Genomic DNA, 12,245 nt, shown 5'->3' on the forward strand with positions numbered 1-12,245 from the left:
TATATGTAAAAGCATTACTGCTTAATGCTTTTAAAACAAAAGAAACAATAATCCAAAGAAAAAAAACCCTGCACTTGGTCTGGTCCAGTGATGTCATGCTGACATCAGCAACACCATAAATTCAGGAAGTACTGGGCCGGCCTTCTCCCAAACACTAGTCCTGCATGGTGAACCAGAACAAAGGAACAAAGAAAGGTAAGTATGAACAAAGGGACAAACAATTCAAAAACATTTGACCTGTAACTTAACAAAGGAAAACTGAAACTAATTATGGCTGTGTTTTCCTTTAACCTATGGATGTAAACTGCGATAAATTAACACAAACAAACCCGGGATAGTAAGTGCTACAATGTTACACTAGCATGGTTAAATTAAAGCCAAATACACAAAAGGATGGTTTGTGTTGTGTAATGTGTAAGATGAAAGTATTAAGGGACAAGCGGTGAAAACCACCTCAATTGGCTCCTTTTGATGTGAAGGAGCAGTGACTCCGAGCTCCCTCCGGATGTCTGAACTTCTCACCCTATCTCTAAGGCTGAGCCCAGCTACCCTAAGGAGGAACCTCATTTCAGCCGCTTGTATCCGCGATCTTGTTCTTTCAGTCACTACCCAGAGCTCATGACCATAGGTGAGGGTTGGAACGTAGATGGATTGGTAAATCAAGAGCTTTGTCTTACGGCTCAGTTCCCTCTTCACCACAACGGTTTGGTACAATGCCCGCATTACTGCAGACACCACACCAATCTGCCTGTCCATCTCTCGCTCCATTTTCCCATCACTTGTAAACAAGATCCCGAGGTACTTGAACTCCTTTGCTTGGGGAGACAATTCCCCCCCAAACCGTAGGGAGCAGTCTTCCAGTTTCCGGCAGAGAACCATGAGAACCACCTCAGACTTGGAGGTGGAGATCCACATGTCCACCGCTTAACACTCGGCCGCAAGCCACTGCAGTGCATGCTGAAGATCACGATCTGATGAGGCCAACAGAACCACATCACCTGCAAAAAGCAGAGATGCCATCCTGACACCCCCAAATCAGACACCCTCCTTACCCTGGCTGTGCCTTCAGATCCTGTCCATGAACACCACAAACGGTATCGGAGACAAGGGGCAGCCCTGGCAGTGTCCAGCACCCACTGGAAACTAGTCTGACTTGGTGCCTAGTATGTGGACACAGCTCTCACTTTGGTTGTACAGGGACTGAATGGCTTGTATCAACGAGCCCGGTACCCCACACTCCCGCAGTACCCCCTACAGAGCCCTTCGGGGGACATGGCTGTAGGCCTTCTCTTGATTCACGAAGCACATGTGGACTGGCAGGTTGAACTCCCATTACCCCCTCAGCAGCTCCACAAGAGTAAAGAGCTGGTCCACTGTTCCACGACTGGGACGGAATCTGAATTGCTCCTCCTGAATCCGAAGTTCGACAATTGGCCGGAGCCTCCCTTCCAGCACCCTAGAGTAAACTTTCTTGGGGAGGCTGAGAAGTGTGATACCCCGGTAGTTGGCACACACTCTCTGGTCCCCCTTTTTAAAATGGGAACCACTACCCTAGTCTGCAACTCCACAGGCACCGTACCCGATTCCCACGTGACATTGTACCGACATGTCAGCCAAGACAGTCTAACAATGTCCAGAGCCTTCTGTATCTCAGGGTGAATCTTGTCCACGCCTGGCGCCTTGCCACCGAGGAGCTTCTTGACTATCACGGTGACCTCTGCCACGGATATGGACGAAGATCCCCCAAGTCATCAGGCTCTGCCTCCTCCATGGAGGACGTGTTTACTGGAATCAGGAGTTCCTCGAAGTGCTCGTTCCACCACTCTACAATGTCCCCAGTACGGGTCAGCAGTTCTCCACCCTAACTGTACACAGACTGAGCAAAGCCCTACCTCCCTTTCCTGAGGCATCGAACGGTTTTCCAGAACTTCCTCAAGGCCAACTGAAAGTCCGTCTCCATAGCCTCCCCGAACTCTTCCCACACCTGAGTTTAGCTTCCACAGCTTCCGCAGCTGCAGTTCTTTTGGCCAACCAGTACCTGTCAGCTGCTTCAGGAGACCTCCAACCCAGCCAGCCATGAAAAGCCTCCTTTTTCAGCCTGATGGCTTCCCTCAAACTTCAGGTTTTTGGATTGCCGCCACGACAGGCACCAGTGACCTTCTGGCCACAGCTCCTAACAGTTGCTTCTGCAAAGGAGGTTTTGAACATGGCCCACTCAGACTCCATATCCCCAACCTCCCCCAGGATGCAGAAGAAACTCTTCTGGAGATGGGAGTTGAAAATTCCACTGACGGTGTCCTCCGCCAGATGTTTCCAGTCCACCCTCACTACACATTTGGTTTTACCAGGTCTGTCCGGCAGTCTTCCCCGCCATCGGATCCATCTCACCACCAGGTGGTTATCAGTTGACAGCTCTGCACCTCTCTTCACCCGAGTGTCCAAAACATGTGGCCGTAGGTCTGATGATATGACTATAAAGTCGATCATCGACCTTTGGCCTAAGGTGTTGTGGTACCAAGTACACTTATGAGCAACTTTATGCTCAAACATGGTGTTTGTTAGCACAGAAGTCCAATAACAAAACACCACTCGGGTTCAGATTGGGCAGACCGTTCCTCCCAATCGCCCCCCTCCAGGTTTCTCCATTGTTGCCCACGTGAGCGTTGAAATCGCCCAGGAGAACTATGGAGTCCCCAGGCAGTACCCCTTCCAGGACACCACCCAGAGACTCGAAGAAGGTCAAATACTCTGAAGTGCTGTTCGCTGCATAAGCACAGACAAAAGTCAGAGTTTTCCCCTCGGCAAAACAAAGTGACAGAGACACGACCCTCACATTCTCCAGGGAGAACTCCAACAAAGTGGTGCATAGCTGGGGACTCATGAGTATCCCCACACCTGCCTGGCACCTCTCACCCTGGGCAACTCCGGAAAAGGAGAGTGTCCAACCCCTCTCCAGGATATTGGTTCTTGAACCCTTGCTGTGCGTGGAGGTGAGTCCAACTGTATCTAGCCGGTATCACTCCACCTCCCACACCAGCTCAGGCTCCGTTCCTGCCACTGAAGTGACGTTTCACATCCCCAGAGGTAGTCTACACCACCAGGGGGTGGTGCGCGCAGGTGCCCGCTCCTGCCTACTGCCCAGTGGGCATAGCACCCGACCCCGATTTCCTGCCCTGCAGGTGGTGGGCCTACTGGGCGGTGGCCCCGTGTTTCTTCTTCGAGCTACACCCGACTGAGCTCCACAGGATCCCAAGGCTCGGTCACCAGACGCACTCTGATGAGCTCCCCTCCAAGGTCTGGTTCCAGGCGAAGGCCCAGGTATCCCTAACCCGGACGAAGTAGCGGCTTCACCTTGCTGTGCTTTCATAGGGGTCTTCTGAATCGCTCTTAGTCAGGTCTCTCCCCCAGGACCAATTTGCCTTGGGAGACCCTACCAGGGCTAATGCCCTGGACAACATAGCTCCCAGGATCAGAGAGACACTCAAACCCCTCCACCACGATAAGGTGGCAATTCGACGGGGTAATTATTACATAATTCTGTTAATTTTGAACTACTTAGGGAGATCAGGGATAGTGAGGGCAGATATGTACTGGTGCAAGGCAAGATAGAAAACAATCTAACTACTCTTTTTGTGTATATCTATCGCCACAAAGTGATCTAAAACTTAGGAAAAGAGTACTTGAACTGACTTCCACAGAATAACAAAGCACATTAATATGTGCAGGAGATTTTAATAGAGTAGTAAATGGTAAATGGGATACATCTAATAGTAAGAGAAATATGTCCCTGTAACTAAATTGCTGAGAAGGGGTTTGAATGAAATGGGCTTGCTTGACATTTGGATGGAATTACATCCATCTGACAAACACTATACTTTTTATTCTGCTCCACATGCAGTATCCTCAAGAATAGACAAGATTTTTATGTTTCAGAATGATAGGTGCAGGGCTTTCGAATGTGATATAGGAACTAGAGACATTTCAGATCATTCACCAGTGTAAAAATACATTAGACAGTAGACCAACGAACACGATCTGGAGATGCAATGCGAGCTAGCACAACAATAAAATAGTTATAAATGAAATAAAATCTGAAATTAGGACCTTTCTCGATCTTAATGACAATGGGGAAGTGAATCCAAGTACATTATGGGATACTATAAAAGCTGTGATCCAGGATGAATTAATTTCTCTTAGTACAGCACTCAAGACAACAAAAGTAAGCTTAAAAGGCTAGAAATCTATCTAAAAGAATTGGAACGACAACACTGAGGATTCGGACTCCCAAATACTGATTAAAATGAAAGCAATTAGGAATCAGATCATGGACATTTATAAGGAAGAATCAGAGAAAAAAAAAATCTAAATTTCTAAAACAATCATGGGCCCTAAAGCTACAAAACTTTTACCTACAAAAAAAACCCTAGATCTCACAATCAGTATACAAAATATTAGACCCTTAATCTGGACAAATAGTTAATGACCTAGATGAAATCAATACTGCATTCCACACATAAGGCCCTGTATACAAGAAAGTGCAGAGAACATAAAATCTTTTCTAAGTTCTTTGGACTTGCCCTCAATTGGAGATCAGAACAAATACATGATATCACAAATTACAAGAAAGAAACTGCAGACTGCACTGAATAAATAAAAAGTAAGACACCTGGAAGCAATGGTCTACCAGCTGAATGGTATAAGATGTTTGAGTTGACTCCAGAACTTTGGAATTCTTTTCATTGAACTCTTAATGACAGGTCAGCCCACCCTCATGGAGAGAGGCTGTCATTTCTGTCATCCTAAAGGAGGGCAAGAGCAAAACTCTATGTAGCTCATATAGACCAATTTCAATCTTAAATCAAGATTACAAATTGTATGCATCCATCATGTCCAAGAGATTATACTCCTTTATCCCGGACCCAATTGACAGCGACCAAACTGGTTTTGTCCGGGGATGCCAAACACAGGATTGTATTAGATGTTCTCATCATAATTGAAAATATCAGAAAAACATTAAATGCCATGTCCGTTAGCCTAGATGCTGAAAAAGCTTTTGATCGTGTGAATTGGGAATATTTGGTTTTGGTCTTGGAGCAATTTGGTTTCACTGAAAAGTCAATTAACATTTTTAAAACATTGTACTCGCTCCTACGGCAAGAATCAAGATAAATGGATGTCTTACAGATTGCATAAACGTGGAAAGATCTACTCGTCAGGGATGCCCTCCGTCAAGGGTTAGGGGGTCTGAAAACCAGGGAGCAAGTACTCAGTAACAGGCAAGACATGTCAGATCACAAAGACTCCTTTATTTACAATAAAGCAGAGCTGAACATAGAAAAAAGGCAATGAGGTGGTATGGGGAACTGAATAACCAAACTACACTGACGAAGCTAAGGATTCAGCAAAACCAATAAACACAAAACAAATCACAAAAGAACTAAACCCCCCCCCCCCCCCCCCCAAATACACAAACTAATACCACTAATCAGCCAGACTCACAGAAGTGGGTAGCAAGGTGTGGGGGGAGGCAGGCTGGACTGGCGACCCATGGCACGTGCCAGTGCAGCGGGGCGGAGATGTGCCACAGACAGTAGCCGAGCGTGAGCAGAGGTCCAAACGTGGAGCGGCTCACCCAAGGAGGAAAACAGATGGGACAGCAGTCAAGAGCACAGCAGAATCCATGCTGGACAGGGCATAATGGGAACCGAGTCTCCCATACAGAGATCCAGTGGAGCCGGCTATGGTGGCTCAACAGACAGACCCAGGCAGAGAGCAGACAGACCGGTGGGAACTGTGGGCAGAATGAAGCAAGGAATTAGTATGAGCAAAGCAGTACCAGTAACAGAATGTAACATCACTGACTGTGTAGCTGAGGCTACGATCTGGCGATGAGTGTAGGAGTGAGCTGGGCTTTATCCAGTGCAGATCAATGCAGTGCAGCTGCGCTCCTCTCATGGCTGTCTTCAATATGCCCGGATTAACTCCGCGGCCAGGTGTGTAGCAACGAGGGGGGAGGGACCAAGGCCAACGAGGAGAGAGGAAGGTAGAAGTGAGGGAGGGGAGGAGGAGAAGAGAGGAAAAGAGAAAGAAGCAAGGAGGAGAAAAGGGAGTGAGAGGGAGGAAAAGAAGAAGAGGGGAGAGAAGAAGATAGGAAGGGAGGCCAGGCAGGAACCGTGACACCCTCTCACCAACCCTTTTTGCACTCTACATAGAACCCTTGGCACAAGTAACAAGAGAAGACTGTAATATACAAAGAATTCTGATTAACATAAAATAGCGTTGCACACGATTATGTTTTATTATATATCCGAAATCCAGATGTCTGCCTTCCTCCCCTTTTTTTTTTTTTTTTTTTTTTTTAAGATCTTCTGCACATAAATATATAAAAAAAATGCAAGTATTAACATTTAATTACAACCCAGCCCCTGAGATAAAGCAAAGACTCCCAATTAAGTCATCTCAAGAAGCAATCAAATACCTTGGAGTTTGGTTAATGTTAGGGGTCAGAGAACCCAGGCGCAGGCACAGATAGTGGCAGACGGGTGGTCAAAGGGAAAATGGGTTTTTATTTAAACAAAACAAGAACTAAACCTATACAAAAGAAGGAAAACTAAACCAAATCTGTGCTAAAAGAAGTCACACTACAAAACTCACAAAAACTCACAGCTAGTTTACAAAAACCGAACAGAGATAAACTGAAGCAGGCAATGAAACAGAGTACTTACAAAATCTGGGAAGCTAAGCTACAGGCAAGGAAGGCAGACAAGGAACAAAAATAGGAACAGGCAGGAATCCAGGGGGGGGGGACATAATCCAAAAGAGAGTACCAGAGTCTATGATGGGATGTGAGTTTAACAAGATAACTAAACCAATACATAAATGGAGAACTGAACTGGGGGGACAAAACTAAACCCAACTACTCAAAACTCTACAAACAATGCAACAAATACAAAAACAGAAGTCTACAAAACTAAACTGAATTAACAAAACTAACCCTACTGTCCTTTAGTGCAAGAACTGACATTGTAAAGATGTCAAATTTGTATTTATTTATGTCATCACCAGTTAAAGTTCCAACCAGTCAATTTCAAGAATGGGACAATCAAATTTCCAGATCTGGAATGTAAAGAAACCGAAGATTAAATATAGTACGCCAACGACCAGTAAGGAGGGAGGTGGCATGTCTCTCCTTAACCTGAGATATTTTTAACCATTCTTTCCAGTTAAGAATATTTGGTGTGATAGTGGATATGAGGCTAAATGGAAGGAGAGGAAAGTGAACGAAAGGGTGTCTCCATAACCTTATTTACCTTAGATACTTGGTTCAGTGTTACAAAGCAATTAAATTTTTGGACCCAGTTACAAACACTCAGATGAATATGATACAGAATTTAAACCAAACTGTATAGATTATAGATTTAGGTATTGGACAAACCAGAGTATTACTGCTTATTGTACTATAATAGAGAAAAACACTTGCATAACTTCCCAATGCTCAAGGGAAAATACAATTTGGAAAATCAGAGCTTTTACAGATGCTTACAGCTACACCAGCAATATTTAGAAAAAATTAAGAAAAATAAACCACCTGCTGAACTAAGTGACGCAATACAGTTGGTGGTACATTAATACTCTGGAGGACCTAAATCTGTAGTCTCCAAACTGTATCAGAGGGTCACAAAATGCAGAGGAACTACTACTGTTACCGTTTCTAAGAGGCTCCGATGCAGGAAATGAGATGGAGCACGAAGGTATAAAACAAAGGCTATTGTTTTACAGAATGCAAGATACAAGAACTACAAAAGGGTATCCGGAAAACTACAATCTGAAATAAACCAGGAACTGAGATTGCCAAAGGCACAAGACTATGGTTAGGAGGATAGTGGTTAGGAGGATAACTACACTATAATAAGTAGACAAGCATAACAAACCCACAGAAGGTAACACCTAAGGCAGGCTTTAACTAAGATGAGAACGAAACAGTCAAGAAATACAAACCCAAAGATACTACAGCAGGAGAGTGACACTAAGCACTCAGAAATACTCCAGAGAATGTAAGATTCACTAAAACAAGGCTATACAAAATACTAACCTGAGAAATAATCTAAAATGACCCTAGAATACTAAGAATACTACAATAAGGTAAGACTACACAAGGAAACCTGAACAACAAATGAACTACTCTAGAAACAGAATACAGTCTGGACTTGCAGGAGACTGGGACTTAACTGAGCCAGAACAGCTGGAGGCACCGTGGAAGGTGGGTGATTGGAGACTGCAGTGGCTGGGCTCCGGATGGGACGTCGGTGGGAGGGAGGGAGTAGTGGTGATGGACCAGACAGGTGATACTGGGAGGGTGGTGAGGCGGGTGGCGAGCAGAGGAGCCGACTGAGTCAAGATGTAGAAGATCCAGGGAACAGACAAAGACTGGCTGTGGGAGGCAAAAACCAGGGAAGGCACAAGCAGGCAGGAATCCAGACTGGAAGAGAACAAACACAAGTTACTATGGGCTCAAAAGCTAGGGAGCTGGACTGAACTGAGTGGAGAACTAACTGGTGATCATTCAGAGGCCAGCAACAAATAGTGAGTGGCGTCTGTATTTATTGCAGCTGAGGATGTCTTGATTGGCCTGGCCCCACCTGCTCGTGCTCAGCTCCTGCTGATTACTGATGAGATGCACCTGCTGCCGCGGCCTCTGTGTCTCACACACACCTAGGCCGTTTCTCAATTCTAAGTACACAAGTCCGTACTCGCGTACTTGGCGAGAACGGACCTGCAAGTCATTCTCGCAAGTCCGGACTTGCGAGAATGCATCAAGGCTAAAGTGCATTTGGAACACCAGTGTACTTGATGACATCACCGCCTCGGTTCATCTGCTCCGGTTATTTTCACCATGAAAAACAACGAAATGGAACAGCTATAATAACACAGCCGTGCATGGTTCACGTTTTAATATTAGAACAGTTACTGTGTCTATATATTCATGTTTGTGAGATTGCTATACATCTTTTTTTTAATGGTTTAGAGCCGCTGATTTATTGACAGCTGTAGTTTGTGATAAACTGAACCGTCTCATTCTCAGGTCTATCAGTGGATCCACAAAAACTTTTCAGAAACTGATTGCTGAAAAAATATTAAACCTTCACAAGGACACCTAATAAACAGGGATGGATGGTTTACAGTTTTATTATTAACATTACTAAAATACATTAGTCTACATTCTACATACATACCTGATGTTTGTCCTCCAACATCCAGAGGTTTATAGTCTGACAGATACATAAACATTACTACACTTTAATGTGTAGGACTTCTGTATGCTGATCATCATCACTGATTAATGAGAATATTTCATGTCAACTACTGTACACAGAACCTGAATACAGGTGAGCTCCTACAGGTGAGCTCTTCTGCCTGTCAGGCAATAAAACAGACACCTTTTCAAACATCAGCAGCATCTGATCAAACAGTTCTGATGTTAGAGGAACATTTACTTCTGGCTTCAACAATTCATTTTTTGAACACAGCTAAATATTTAATGAAAAATGCTTAAATACAATTCAGCGTTTTCTATCCTTCAGTTTCCATGAACAGCATCATGCTGGTCCAGACGCTGAAGATGGAGCTGCTGATGTTCTGTCTGTGGAGTCTCCCAGCAGTCAGTAAGGATCTGGGTTTCTTCAGATGTCCCTGGCATAAACTATTGCTTGAATGTTATTTTTAATGCACAGCAACAGTCACAAGAATAGATAAAAGTTGTACTACAGGTAATGAAGACAAAATAATTCAGAAGCACACAGTCGGCGATCGAGTAAAACATTAACAATATGTTAATATTAACTTTAACTTCTTTCAAGTCCATTTTTCTCTGAATAAAAAAAAAAAAAAAAAAAAAAATACTCCATGAGGCCAAAGTGTGACCTTTAGATAAACGTAAAACTACTTATATCCCTGTTTAACCGCTATAGAACCGTCAGAGCCAGAGGCAAATTTCAAAAAGTCTTGCTGACATAAGGCTGCTCTCGGCAGCTACAGTGAGCGCTGACCGGCCGGACATAGCCATCTATCCTGGACCCTCACATCTCTGAAACCGTTGGAGTAAATTTTTAATCAGGCTTTTGTTACGATTTCCCAGGAGGCTCAGGCGCAGGAAATGAACAGGCAGGTTTAAATACAAAAAGGAAGTTTATTTACAGAATCTCAAAAAGGGGTTACAAGACGGAAACTTAAGTCATCTACCAGAGATACTACAAACCGGAAATAATGTAAACCCTCTGAAAATCTCCTGGCGACTACTAGAGGCGGGGACAACTAAATACAAAAACTCAAATACACACACTCACGTTGGGTATAACCCAGGCAAGAAAGCTTCACAAATATAAGGAATGAAAATACAAAAAGGTTTAACTTAAAGTGAGGCATCAACTAGGAAGCCTGAATGATAGTCAATAATAACCAAGACTAATTGGAAGATTGTTTCTAACCTAAAACTAACTCCAGGAACAAAACCCAATTCAAAATCTTCAATTCACGAAAACACTAGGTACTAAATCAGAACTCAATACTTAACTAGATTTGAGACCCAAGATTATTACTTGACTCAATTCAAAAATTCAAGAACTGCTACTCTAATAAACAAAGCTAAATTCAGCTTTCTAGGACAGACTCACGTATACAAAACAAGATGCTCGGACTGGGCTCATGACTGTAAGTGGCAGGTGGATCTAGATGAGTGGTTTTGAGTCAGGAGGATGAATGGCGAGTTGCAGCGGCAGGTGAATGTGGAAGGACGCCAGGATGGAGGAAAACGGCACAGGTGAATATTTCCAGAATGCTGAACGGAGCAGGACACTGGAGGTGACGAAGAAACCAGGATGAATTGAAGCAGGAGCAGGTGGAACCGGGATTGAAACAAAGGAAGACAAACAGAGTTACCAGGAGAACGAGATCATGGAACTTGTGGCAGGAGTAACATGCAGAACTCAGTACTGGCTGTGTCACAATCCGGCACTGAGAGGTGAGTGGTGTCTGATTATATTGTGGCGAGAGTGGAGCTTGATTGGCAACTTCTCCACCTGCTCCTGCACCAGCTGATGATGATTGTTAATGAGAGACACCTGCCGCTGCAACTGCACTGCTGACAAACCTAAAAAGGAAAAAGAGGCGGCGAAAAGAGGGAGAGGGCACTATCTAGGCCTGGCAGCAGCCAGCCTGACAGCTTTATCTTGATAAACTGACCACATATTTGATGTTTACACAACTACTTTCTCACGTGAAATAATCTGAAAACTACATTTTGGATGATAACAGTAGTTTTCCTAAAAAAAAAACTTGTGTTACCTCTGAAAGTTTCCTCCTCGGCCTTTGACCACCGGTCGGCGAGAAATGCATTATGGGTTATTTGGCCGCCCCAAGTCCGCACAAGTCTGTTCCGATGCAGTCTTGATAAATGGGGGCAGAGCGAGAACACTTCTGGGTATTTCATGCATTCTTGGTCAGATGCGTTCTTTGAAATGGAACAGCACTCAGTCTCCGACTGATGATGTTTCACGAGTACGCGAGAACACAAGTATGGACAAGAACGCATATTGAGAAATGGCCCTAGAGAGGAAGGAGGGGCGGGGAAAGGGAGAGAGTTACCTGGAGCCCGCAGCAGCAGGCATGACGACTACAACATACATCAAGCAGAGACGGGAGAAAGAATTAAATGAGCCCCTCACAAGCTCCCATTTTATGATTTACAACTTGTTTGTATGTTTCAAATGTCATTCGCTTTCCCCCTTTGAGATACTTTAACAGTCTTGCAGAATTAGACACATATTTTGAAGTTATTGTATAAACATACCCCTGTGCACATTTACCAATTACAACTGAGACTTAAATTTGTGGATAGTATAGTGTCTGGCAACTTTGTTGGACTGTATGTTAGTGCTGTTTGTTTTCTGTTTAGCTGTTGTTCTTTCTTCCTGCAAAAAAATACCAATAAAATCTAAGTGTCAAAAAAAAAAAACATTCATTAGAACATTTATAGATGGTTTTAAAAACAGATTTATGAACTAAAACAAGGACAGTCAGAAATTAAAAAAGGTGAAATTGAAAATCAATTGATATAAATGAATCCAGCTTTAGATTTTTCTGCAGATTATTCCAGGTTGCAGAAGTACAGTATGTACAAATAGATCTTCCAAGTTTAGTAAAAACAGCTGGGAAATGCAGTTTAATTCAGTTATTTCAGCATATTTGAC

General features: G+C 43.8%; 1 protein-coding gene across 1 annotated transcript in view; it reads left to right on the forward strand.

The window, feature by feature from the left end:
• Positions 1–12,245, forward strand: part of LOC111573211 (zinc finger protein GLIS1-like) — a 110,065-nt gene that overhangs the window by 57,794 nt on the left and 40,026 nt on the right. The gene's annotated exons all lie outside the window — the stretch shown is intronic.

Source organism: Amphiprion ocellaris, chromosome 10, assembly GCF_022539595.1.
Source record: "Amphiprion ocellaris isolate individual 3 ecotype Okinawa chromosome 10, ASM2253959v1, whole genome shotgun sequence".
NCBI lineage: Eukaryota > Metazoa > Chordata > Actinopteri > Pomacentridae > Amphiprion > Amphiprion ocellaris.